This window comes from Perognathus longimembris, chromosome 28, assembly GCF_023159225.1.
Source record: "Perognathus longimembris pacificus isolate PPM17 chromosome 28, ASM2315922v1, whole genome shotgun sequence".
Lineage (NCBI taxonomy): Eukaryota > Metazoa > Chordata > Mammalia > Rodentia > Heteromyidae > Perognathus > Perognathus longimembris.
Window position 1 is genome coordinate 14,593,414 of NC_063188.1, and position 12,772 is coordinate 14,606,185.

The following is a 12,772-nucleotide window of genomic DNA, read 5'->3' on the forward strand; positions in this document are numbered from 1 at the left end:
TCAACAAGTTCTGTGACTTTCCTCAGAAGACTAATGGCTGCTTCCCACCATTTTTTTTTTTGGCCCCAGTCCTGAGGCTTGAACTCAGGGCCTGGGCACTGACCCTGAAGTCTTCTGTTCAAGGCTAGCAGTTTACCACTTGAACCACAGTGCCACTTTGGGTTTTCTGGTCGTTAACTGGATGTAAGAATCTCAGGGACTTTCCCTCCTGGTCTGGCTTTGAACTTCGATCCTCAGGTCTCAGCCTCCTAAGTAGCTAGGATTATAGGTGTGAGCTACTGTTTCCCAGCTCACTATCTTTTGACACTTGAGGACATTTACCCACTCATTCCAAGCTCCTAAAAATAAGTTGATAATGTTTGCAGTCACGGTATTAGTAAAACGTCTTGATCTAGACGGAGCCTGTCTTGAATTTCTGAGTTCCAGAGACGCACATTTTTTAACTGTGTTCAGGACTGTGGGTATTCTTAGATTTTTCAGGAAACATTCATGTCTAGATGTCTTTTAGGGGGTGAAATTTGGGTTCTGATCCTAAGAGGTGATTATGTGTTCCTTTTACCATTTTTGAAAGATATAATTCACAGGAAAGTTATTAAAGAAGGGAGGCTCCCTGATTCCTATTTACTATTTCATTCTGCTTTTATAATGATGTTTGTGTATTGAAGTTCAGTATGCCCTGTCTAAATTTTAGGTTGAAAACAGGAAGGAGTGACTAAATTTAAGTGTGTTTCCTCATTGGAGGAATTAAATCCCTTGTTTTGGAGTTTGTTTTGTTTTGCTCATCACTCCCAAATTTAAACAGCATTGTTCCTGGTGCCCTGAGCTGTAGCAAACAGCTTGTTCAGAGCAATATCTTGTGTTAAATCATTCCAGATAGAGTCCTTTGCTCCAAAATCCCTGTGGATAGCAACTTCTTGCAAAGCTCCATATAGATTTTACTCTGAAGAACTTTCTTGATCAACATACATTAAGTATTAGAATAAAAATAATATAATGCATATTGTAAACACGTTCATAGCAGCATAATGTATAGTCACTAAAAAGTAGAAGCAACCTGTATGTGTGTGTGTGTGTGTGTGTGTGTGAGCTGATAAAATGGCTCAATAAAATGACACTTCCATCGTGACAGAATATTATACAGCTCTAAAGAAGACTAAGGTGCAACTTGGATGACCCTTGAAAATATTAAGCTTTGGGGCAGAGCTGAGCCAGGTCAGGAAGACTATAATATATAATATATACAATATACACGATTACTTCTTTAAGAAATGTCCAGAATGGGCAAATCTAAAAAGGCAGAAAAGACTTAAGTGCTTGCCTGTGGCTGGTGTGTGTGTGTGTGTGTGTGTGTGTGTGTGTGTGTGTGTGTGTGTGTGTGTGTGTGTGTGTGTAGTGACAAACCTGGGATTAGCTAGTGAGGATGGGTATACAGCCCTGTGAGTGTATTAAATTTCACTGCCTTGTACACTTTCGTTGGGACAATTGGATGGTCAGTGCATTCAATTTGAGCACGTTGCTCTCCCCAAATGGCAGCTTTGAAATGTCTAGCCACGGGTCTGCCTGGCTGACCAGGGATGAAAAGTTCGTGGGTGGAACCATAGGATGTGACATTCTCCTATGACTCAAGAGACTCTCACCATGCAGTGCCAAACAATCTCATTACATTTGCACCATGGCTTCTTTCCTCCTCCTCCTCCTCCCCACCCCTCTCAGAAAAAAGTAGTGTTGAAATCTGAACTTCCTGCCATTGCATACTCAACAGCAAAATGACCATTGACTTACACACAAGCCTGCTTTCTGCCTCAGCATAGGAAAGTGATATTTGCGGGGGGGGGGCGGGGGGAGCGTATAGCCTCTCCCCAATTAAAGCATTGAGGATGCTTCAGGGAGGGCAAGGCATCAAGGACCGATGTCTTCACATGAAACAAACAAGTAAATAAGTAGAATAAATTAAATAAAATAAAAAAATCTTCCTGGCCTTGGTGAATAAGGACAGACACATGTGTATGGTTAATTCCTCTTACTGAACCAAACAGGGTATCAATAGTGAGTTATCTGTACTCCTCCACCCCAGTGCTATGTCATGATTCCTAACTAAACACTGCACACATTTGCCTTCATTTCACAACACCCCCCCCTTTTTTTTTTTGTCTTTTGTGGGGTTGAACTCAGGGCCTGGGAACTGCCCTTGACCTCTTTTTGCTTAAGGCTAGTGCTCTACCACTTTGAGCCACAGCTCCACTTCAGTTTTCCGGGGTTTATTGGAGATTAAAGTCTCATGGACTTTCCTGCCAGGGCTGGCTTTGAACCACGATCTTCAGATGTCAGCCTCCCAGGTGGCTAGAATGACAGGTGTGACCCGCTGGTGTCTGCTCCTTTGCCCATCCTGTCAATAAAGCCTGGGTTTCCTATTCTGGGTGGCTGTGTAGTGAGTCCTGTGAATCTTGTAGGGTGTAAGGACCCCTGTGAGGCTTCTGCCTGCACTTATTTACCCTGCACAGAGGAAACAAGGAGTTTACAAGCTTTCACTGAACAGTCATCATTGTGTGGATTTTCATGAAATCAATATTGTGTGCCATGACAGAGAGCTGTTGTGAAGACAGCTCGCAACAGTGGATGTTTGTTCCTTCCAGAAACGCTGGCAAGATGGGAAGCTTTTCATCCTTTCTTTAGCAAGGCATTTCTCCAGAGGGTTTAGCATCTGAGCCTGGCTAAAGAAGTAAGCAATGTGAAGAGGGCATTTTTCTAAAGAAATGATCTGCAAAGATCACTGCTAAGTGCCATCTTTGACCACACACATGTTCATTTATAAAATGCTTTACGAGACTGACAGTAGCGATGCCTTTATATCCGACGTTAATCTCCCAGTCAAGACCATTTAAAGTTGTAGAACTGGCTGTAATTGGTTCTTTGAGATGGAGACTGTTTCTATTGTGTTTATATTACATGTAGAGTACAGATATGGCACGTCGTCAATAGGACAGGTGGCATTGTAAAGTGGCCTGCTGGTTTCTTGCCTGCCAATACCTTTCTCTTTCCTGTCAATATTTTTTTTTTTAATGTGGGTCATGGGGTTTGAACTCAGGGCCTAGGCACTACCCCTGAGCTTTTGTGCTCAAAGCTACTGCTCTACTACTTTGAGCCATAGCCTGCACTTCTGGTTTTCTGGTGGCTCATTGGAGATAAGAGCCTCAGGGCATTTCCTACCCAGGCTGGCTTCGAACAGCAATCCTCAGATCTCAGCCTCTTGAGTAGCTAGGATGACAGGCGTGAGTGAAGTATCACTACCTGTCTTGCTGTCCATATTCATTCTAAGTATTTGTTGCCATGATTGTATTTAATTTGTTTTGGGGGAGTCATTTCCTTTCTCAAGATTCTGCCTTATTTTCCTCTTTTGAAGCAGAAGAGCAATTTTTATGATGGCGCACTCTAATGCAGAGGAAAATGAATAATGTAATTTATGCAACTCTTTTTTTTCCCCAGAGAACTGTTATTTCTGGTCTTCAATGTTATCCAGATTTTGTTCCATTTCTTTCCCCTGAAGCACTCAATGCATTTATGAGGAAACTAGCGACGGCGCTGCTGGGCTGTATACAGTGGGGTTTGTTCCTAAGGCATGTGGTTTGAGGGTTGACTGTACTTTAAGCATTGTATTTATTGTGTTCATTGTGGATATTTCAGATCACTTACATCCACCACACTCAAACTGTCTTCAGAGAAATGGATTTAGCCGGGCAATGTGTATTTAGCAGTGTCTTTCTTCTGTCCAGTTAAAAAAAAGGTGTTTAAAGAAATAAATGAACCTTTTCCAATAAATAAACATTCATTCATTATTCATCCATCTCCAGTATGGTACTTCAACTCAGGACTTCACCTTCTCCCTTGTCTATTTTGCTCAAGAGTTTTGTTCTACTACTATAGTCACACCTCTACTTTTAGCTTTTTATTCCAGTTAACTAGAGATTCGTGGGCTTTTCTGGTTTGGCCCCAAACGTGGATTCTCAAATCTTGGCCTCCTGAAAAGCTGGGATAATGCAAACATGAGCCCCCGGCAACTGGCAGTATTTTAATACACTTAACTCTTCTCAGTCTCCATTGAGCTCTTCATTTAACTTTTCTCAATCTTCCGGTATTAATATTTCTAGTAATAGGAGCCAGCTAAGTTGTTTGGCCTTTGAAAGGAATGTTTTATAAGTGCATACGAAACAATTTCCCTTAAAAAAATCTCCTCATAGGCTTATCTCTAAATACATTTAGAACTTTTCTGTACCTCTTGGCTTTTCCCAATAGTTGCCCAATAGTTACCCTTGTTTGTGCCTTTCAACATAATGTTTTGTTGGATGCCAGTGGCTCACGCCTGTAATCCTAGCTACTCAAGAGGCTGAGATCTGAAGATCACGGTTCAAAGCCAGTGCAGACAGAAAAGTCTGGGAGATTCTGTCTCTAATGAACTAACAAAAGGCTAGAAGTGGAGCTGTAGCTCAAGTGGTAGAGTGCTAGCACTGAGTAAAAAAAGAAAACAAAACATTCAAGGACAGCGAGGCCCTGGGTTCAAGCTGCCAAAAAGAAAAAAAAAAAAAAACTTCTTAGTTACCTTGCTCCATTTGAAAAGGAAATAATTTGAGTAAGAGATTTTTCCAGAAGAATTACCCTTTTACATACAAACTATTTTAACCATTTCAATGAAAAGATTTCTCAACTATTTATTCTTCTGCCGTATTCAACAAAAGGATGTATAGAAACAGCAATTAGTTGGAGAAGATTTAAGGTTGGCATTAGGAAAGTCATTTCATATCCTCCTTCCCCAAAAGCAGTCATGGCTTTAGAGCTCTTTGAAGGATGAAGAACTATTTGCTCCTAAGCTAAATGGCCTCAGACTGCTTTCCCTACAGTCAGTCGCCTCTGCCCTTCTTTTCAGTTGTCACTTCTGTTGTCATGGATTTGGGTTCACTCTTTGTTCCTTTTAAACTCTTGGGCAGAACTGACTGTAGAAATCATCCAGCAACCAGCGTTTGGTTAAATGGGCAACTGTAGTATTTGTGTGCAAAATTAAGGTTACCACGGACCGTCGAGAGGGTGTAAACTTCACAGGTTAAATGCTCCCTTTTTGTTTTCTTCTCGTTTTTCCTCTTGGGGAAGGCGGTAGGTCAAGATTTCCCTTGCTTATTGCATGGTCCCCACGCATGAAGCATTGCCTAAGCATGAGCTAGTGCTGTATTTCTGGGGTTGTTTATTGTGTAACTTTAATAGATCAGAGGTAACAGAAGGTGCTATTTCAAAGCCGCTTCATGTGGTTGGTTAAAAGACATAATATTCCACTCTCAACTTGAGTTTATTTTTTATTTATTTTGGGGGCTACTACTACTGGGGCCCTCTTGCTTGGCATTGTTTCTTGTTTTTTTTTTTTCCTCAAGGCTGGCACTCTTATCATTTGAGCCATACCATCATTTCTGGGTTTTTTTTGTGGGTTTTTTTTGGTGTTTAATTGGAAATAAGACTCTCACAGACTTTACTGCCTAGGTTGGCTTCAAACCCTGATTCTCAGATCTCAACCTCCTGAGTAGCTGCTATTACAGGTGTGAGCCACCAGATAGTGTTCTGTTCTTTGTGAGCCCATCCCTTCCACCTGGTTTTGTAATAGTTTCATACCCGAATGCAGGAAAACCTATGTAATCACTTTTGGCTGTTTCTTTTCCTCTCGCATTGTAATAAGATGATAAATCACAGAAGCCACATTTTGAAGGATTGAATCTTGGAGTCTTATTAGAAGGCTAGCAGTCTGCAAGCAGCCAATTGTTACGAAGGCCTGCAGCCCGCAGATACACTTTATACTGTTGGGAAACAGGCCAGAGAGGAAAGATAGAAAAAAACCATACCAACAAACCAATCCAGCTCCAATAGAGATCTGACATGGGATGCCATGGTGCTTGGAGACAGGATGTGAACACAGAGACATGTGGCATGGCATAGTGATACCAGACTCACAGGAAGCTCCCAGTCCTAAGCACTTGACTGACAGGTTCAGTAACCTATAGGCCAAGTGCCCACCCCTGTTTCCAGGGATTCGGGCACAGCCACCTCCTGGGGTGGGACTTCCCTTCCTCCACCATGGAGACAAGATGCCAGACCCAACCATCCACCATGTGGCCAAGATGGCACTGGCCAGACCTGACCTCCTTACTTCAATATCAATGTTGTTGAGTTTACCTGTGCTGTGATCACTATTGCATGTTTATTTATTCCATGCTTCCTTGGTGCTCTAAATTCTATGAATCTAGGTGGATGGGGTACTGTTTCTTCATCTTGCCTGTTAGCTTCCCCATCCACCAATGTCGAAAAGTACGTGTTGGAGATTCACTTGGCTTTTCTCCAAATCTTACCTGCTTGCGTGGCACTTAAGCACTATACTAGGGATATTTATTTTTCTCTCATTCACACCTTGAATCTGAGATCTGAGGAACATAGTTCAAAGCCAGCCTGGGCAGGAAAGTCATAAGGTTCATCTCTAAGGAACCTCCAAAAAATTGGAAGTGGCACTGTAACTCAAAGTGGTAGAACGCTAGCCTTGAGCACAAAAGCTCAGGGACAGTGCCTCAGCCCTGAGTTCAAACCCTAGGACTGGCACACAAAAATGTTGAGAAATAAGGGAGGGAAAATCTAGGTATCAGTGTAAACTGAATAGAGCAACAGCCCTACCCCATTTGAGAGAGCTAGTTAAAATATAAAGTAAGTATTAGGAGGTTGAGGGGGTGATAAACTGACAGACACTCTGGGGTCAATAGACTCCCATCAGCAACATCAAAAAAATCAGGGCTGTCATTGCCATCTTTGTTCTTTCTTCCTTTGATGTGCTAGGGACCAAACTCCCTTCATCTGATGGTAGATTTTTTTTCAAGTTTGTAGTTGACATATTTATCCTTAAACAAGTCTAACTTTCACAGCCTTCTGCCTTTATTTCACAGGCCAGAAGGATTGGCTACTAAGGAAGATCTGGATCCTTTGTTAAGACAAAGCAATAGTTTCCTCACAAAGACATGCTGAAGTCTATATGAAATGACGAATCATTTCATCTGTTTGACCTAAACGAATGGCAGTTGCCCAAGACTCAACCTTTACACTATATTGTCTGTCATGTCATCTCAAAGCTCCTAACAGCTGTTGAAAAACTAACGATTTTCTAGGCTGTAATCCTAAAGCAATATGATAGACGCTCACTTTCATCAAGGGACCATTTTGTTTTGGAGAAAGCTAGGTTGTCATTTGGTCTGTAATGGTCAGAAATGATCGCTTTCCTAAGACTAGTAATAGTGATGGTAATAATAGTGGCACTGAAAACCCAAAATACTTCCTTTGGCTAAATATAGCAGAGTCCTGAAGGACAGAATGGATATCCCTTTTTAGTAGATAAAGTACCCTCTTATGTGAATATTCATAATAATGGCCACTGCTTTGGGGCTGGTGTCAAATATGCTAAGAAAATGCTCTACCACGAAGCTACACCCCCCAGCCTATAGCTGCCAATGACTATAAGTTATATAGATGTAATGGTTCCAACAGCTGTATTCTTGTCCCCCTTTTACACAAGATAAAGTAGTTTCAGTGAAGACCAGAGACTTGGTCCAAAGTCACATCTGGTAAGCAGTAGAACAAAGCCACACTTAAGCCTTTATATTTTCCCTACAACATGGCCCCTCCCTGGCTTAAAGACATCAAACAGAAAGCCTGCAATCAGTGGCGCTTTGCCTACCTTATTTTAAATATGTAGACCTTGTGTAGTTAGGTAGCAAATTATGTTCCAGAGAAGCTTTTCTTTCTTTCTGAGTTTCTAGCTTGTTTTCTTTTTGTCAGTTGTGTGGCTTGAACTCAAGGCTTAAGCACTGTCCCTGAACTCTTCTTCAAGACTAGCGCTCTACCACTTTGAGCCACAGCCACTTCCGGTTTTCTGGTGGTTCAATGGAGATAAGAGTCTCACAGGCACTTTCTTGCCCAGGCTAGCTTTGAACTGTGATCCTCAGATCTCAGTCTTCTGAGTAGCTAGGATTAGAGGCCTGAGCCACCAGCACCTGGCTTGTCTTTGTTCTGCACTGGGCTCTTCAGATTGAGGGTTCTTGGTGATGTTAAGTGAATTCAAGCTGTTGATCCATACACAATCTGACTTTTCCTTTGTTGCTATTCATTGGTAGGATAAAAGCAAGTTTGGGTTCTATACTCTATCCTAAGGCTACAAATGTGGCAAGGCTTTTTAGAAGAGTTTTAACCATTCAGCAAAGTTCCTTGTGATTATATTTATTTGGTTTTTGATCCTGGAGACTAAATCCAGGGCTCTACACATGATAAGTCCACTGAGCTTAGATCCATGTGATAATGTTGTTTTTTTTTTTTTATCATAGGCTCATGTTCTAATCATCCCTGATAAGATTTCTTTGCTGTGAGAAATTATAAAATTATGAAAGTTCCTCTCATTATAATGAAATAGTGCCATTTTATAAGATGTACTTATTTACTCATACCTTTTCCTCTCGGGGTGTGTGTGTGTGTGTGTGTGTGTGTGTGTGTGTGTGTGTGTATACACACCTGTACATGCCTGTACTGGTGCTTGAATTCAAGGCATTGTCCAGGCTTAGGTTTTCAGCTCAACACTTGTGCCCTACCACCTGAGCCACAGCTCCACTCCTGGTTTTTTGGTGATTAATTGGAGACAAGAGTCTCATGGACTTTCCTGCCCCAGCTAGCTTTGAACTGTGATCCTCAGATCTCAGCCTCCTAAGTAGCTAGGATTATTACGGGCTGAAGGTATCAGTGCTTGGGTTGATTATGCTCTTTTGACTTATATTAAAACAGAAAATTAGGTAGACAAAAAAATAAGGACCACATAGTTTATGATCCCTTGTAGTGAATAAAGTCAGCTATTCTGTTCTTTCATACTTGTACTCCTCCCCACCCCCTTTTTTTGGAGCCAGTCCTGGGTCTTGAACTCAGGGTCTATGCTGTCTCTCTGCTTTGGGGCTCAAAGCTATGCTCTACCACTGGAGTCACAACTCCACTTCCAGCTTTTTGGTGGTTAATTGGTGATAAGAACCTCACACACCTTATGCCTAGGCTGGCTTTGAACCATGATCCTCAGACCTCAGCCTCCTGAGTAGCTAGAATTACAGGCACAAGCTGTCAGTGTCTGCCTTACTGATATTTTCTAAGATATACTATACTGTTTCCTAGTTCAAACAGATAAGCATGGCACTGCCAACAAGACCGCCATTTAATTCAGTTGTCAATTGGTCACAGGCTGAAAGCACTTTTTAAAAATTACCCCTTGTTGGTTACTATGAGGTCAGGGAAAAACTAGGAGCTTGTGTAAATATGAATGTTGTGTAAACATACTTGTGTCTGCAGGAGGTTACTTTATTTTTTATTTTCCTTTGAAGTCTCTTTAAGTGTACTCTCAAAATCAATCTTGAACTACATGCCATTATTCATCTTCCACATAGGATATAACATCTTCAAGGAAAACAGCCAATAGCAAGTACATTAAAGTGACTTATTATTATTATTATTACTATTCTGGCAGAAGGTCCTGGTACAAAATTGGATCCTTGAGTTTTCCAAATGAGGCTGTATTTATTGCCCTTCTTCCCTAAGAAGGGCCATTTTAATAATTTTTGTGATCACATCAAAGACTCTTCATGATAATTATAGTCAAAAATTGCTGTAGTAATGCTGTATGCCATCTGCAAACTCCATCCCTCTTGTGAGGAGTTGCCATGGTAACTGAGGCCCTGGTACCCAAGGCCCTGGTACCCATCCCCATGAGTATCCATTGTAAGTGGTCCTCCCACGAAGGCCACTTCCCTGTTCTCTCCCTTAGCCCATTTCTCCCCATTCTTTCACTCACTATTCAAGAGGCTAAGATAAGGATGATCATGATTTAAAGCTAGCTCAGGCAGAACAGTCTGGAAGAATGTTATCTCCAATGATGGGGAGCAATTCCAGAAAGGGAGGTATGGCTCAAGTGGTGGAGTTCCAGCTTAAAGCAAACAAGCCAAGCGAGAGCATAAGGCTGAGAATGGGGTTCCTTAAAGATTATTTAGAAATAACAAGAAAACCCACTCATGTTGGTCAGCCTCCTGAGGCAGGAAGCAGGAAAGGAGTGTCTTCCGGTGTCTACCAGATATCTTCTTTCTCTTTCTCTGAGGACATCTGTAATGGCACAGGATACGGTCACCAAATTGCCAAACAAGGCCAAGATGCTGGTAGCCAGGTTGTCGTCGTTCCCCCCGTCCCCCCATATTGAGAGTCCATTTTTGACCTATGAAAGAAGAATGGTTCAGGGCTTGGGGGCCCCTGGTCCACAAATACTAATGGGCACCAATGATATAGTGGTAGCCATTGGTGTTTCTTTGCTAGGTTGCTTTGTGTATGTGGTTGAATGTGTCATATAAAATGAAAACCTTCAGGGACGAGGAATAAAGAAGGAAGATGAAAACAACTAACAAGAAAGACAGAGGAGAATTGTAGAAATCTTCATTTCATGGACTCTATGTAAGAAAATGGCCTTGAAGCCTTTGTATTTTGCTTTTGCTCCCTCTTCAAAAGCTTGAAATTGACCTGTGGCTCCTTCAAATCCACTTGTAGGATTGTGAACCCCATAAAGGAATTTGAGATCATTTGTTCATCCACAGACATTCTGTGAAAAACGAGCCCGTTGAAAATGAGAAGATCATATTTGAGTGAAATTTAGAATGGATGCTACCAAGATTTGTGCACTGAAATCATTGCCTGCCCCAACCCATTCCGTAAGGACATACCCCGCCCATACAGTGCCAGGAGCCTTTTATGAATACTGACTCTTTAGCAATAGCAGCTTGAACATTTTTTTTTTTTTTTTTTTGCCAGTCTTGGGGCTTGGACTCAGGGCCTGAGCGCTGTCCCTGGCTTCTTTTTGCTCAAGGTTAGCGCTCTGCCACTTGAGCCACAGCGCCACTTCTGGCCTTTTCTACATGTGTGGTACTAAGGACTCGAACCCAGGGCTTCATGTCTATGAGGCAAGCACTCTTGCCACAAGGCCATATTCCCAGCTCCAGCTTGAGCAATTATCTACTGTTATGATTCCTGTCAAGTCTTGGGGGTAGTGATTGCAAGTGTGCAGAAGAGATGGGGAGATGTGATGGTAACATGGGGTCACCGAAAGCGAAATGCTCAGCTTAAGGTCAGCGAGATTGTGTATGTGCCTTCAAGCCCTGTTTGCCTCTGTTCAACTTGGTTTGCCTTTGGCATAGCATTGGTTTGGTGGGCCTTGCTTTTAGTCACTTCTTTTGGGGAGTGCAGTTAAAATAGGGGCCTAAGATGGTCTGAAATTGAGTTTATAATAATTCACTTATCTCCCCCACCCTCCCAGGTTGTGGGGCTTGAATTCAGGGTCTGATCATGTCCCTGAACTCTTTTGCTCAAGGCTAGTGCTCTACTACTTTGAGCCACAGCGCCACTTCCGGTTTGCTGGTTGTTCTTTGGAGGTAAGAGCCTCACTGACTTTCCTGCCTAGGATGTTTCCCAAGCACGCTCCTTAGATCTCAGCCTCTTGAGTAACTTGGATTCCAGGCGTGAGCCACCAGTACCAGGCTCACTTACTATTTTAAGAAGGAACAAGAAGCCTGGCCTGATTTCTGTCTGTGCCGTGCAAGGCAATGTTGTAAGCTCCCTGAAATGATCTTACAACATTGTAGGATTTTTCAAGGAACAGCTCTAAACTCTTCCAACTACACTGACACAAAGTTATTCTTTGAAAAAAAAAAGTATAATAAAAATGAGTTTGAAATGTATGTATTTCTGATTGGCTTTCTGCTCATGGCTTGTAAGATTAGTGGACCTGAAAATAATTGGCAGCCTTAAGTCCTCTTATAGCTGTATTTTGGCAAGGTTCTGCAAAATGCTAACTAGCTGTGTTTCTCCTACTGATTGGTAGGTGATCTCAAATCATACATCTGCATAATGACTGCAATTTATGTGCTTTATTATTAAGGTTTAGGTCAAATGACTTTAGGCTTTCAACGTGCATCGCACATTGTATTCAGTCGTTTTATTCTTTTTGGAAGGGAGATGGATGGATTAATGTATACATTGTCCCACCCCCATCCCCTAGGATTATTTAAAAAAAAACAAAAAAAAACCATTAGAGATTTTCTTTCTTGACTCCCATGAAGCAGATCATTGTGTGTGCTTCTTGGGGTTCACAGGTAGCTTTGAGGGGCTGGGGGGGTCCTATAGCAACCTGCATTTTAGCTTGCTTTGGAGCGACATGCATTAAGACCTAAGAAATGAAATGAAACTATTTTGGTAATGCTTTAGACGAACAGCAAGGGAATTGTTTTACTTTCACAATAAATAAAAATTAGAAAAAGGATAAAGTAGCAATTGAGGGATTAGGAAAATTGCCCCAGCAAGTAATGGCTTAATGTAACTTTCCGATATTAGAATTACATCAAGTATTTCTATTTTTTATAAGCATAGTGAAAGCCCACCCCCCCAGCCACATGTTTTTATTACACACACACACACACACACACACACACACACACACACACACACACTATTTGTATTTATTTTAATTTTTGGTGTTGGTCCTGGGGCTTGAACTCTTAGCCTGGGTGCTATCCTTGAGCTTTTTCCTCTTTTTTCTCCTCAAGGCTAGCACTCTACCATTTGAGCCACAGCTCTACTTCTGGCTTTTTTTCATACTTCATTGGAGATGAGAGTCTCAAGGAACTTCCTGCCCAGGCTG

At 41.8% G+C, this 12,772-nt stretch overlaps 1 protein-coding gene across 1 annotated transcript in view; it reads left to right on the forward strand.

Annotated features, from left to right (window-relative positions):
• The window catches only part of Gpc4 (glypican 4), a 114,240-nt gene that overhangs the window by 47,388 nt on the left and 54,080 nt on the right, over positions 1-12,772 (forward strand). The gene's annotated exons all lie outside the window — the stretch shown is intronic.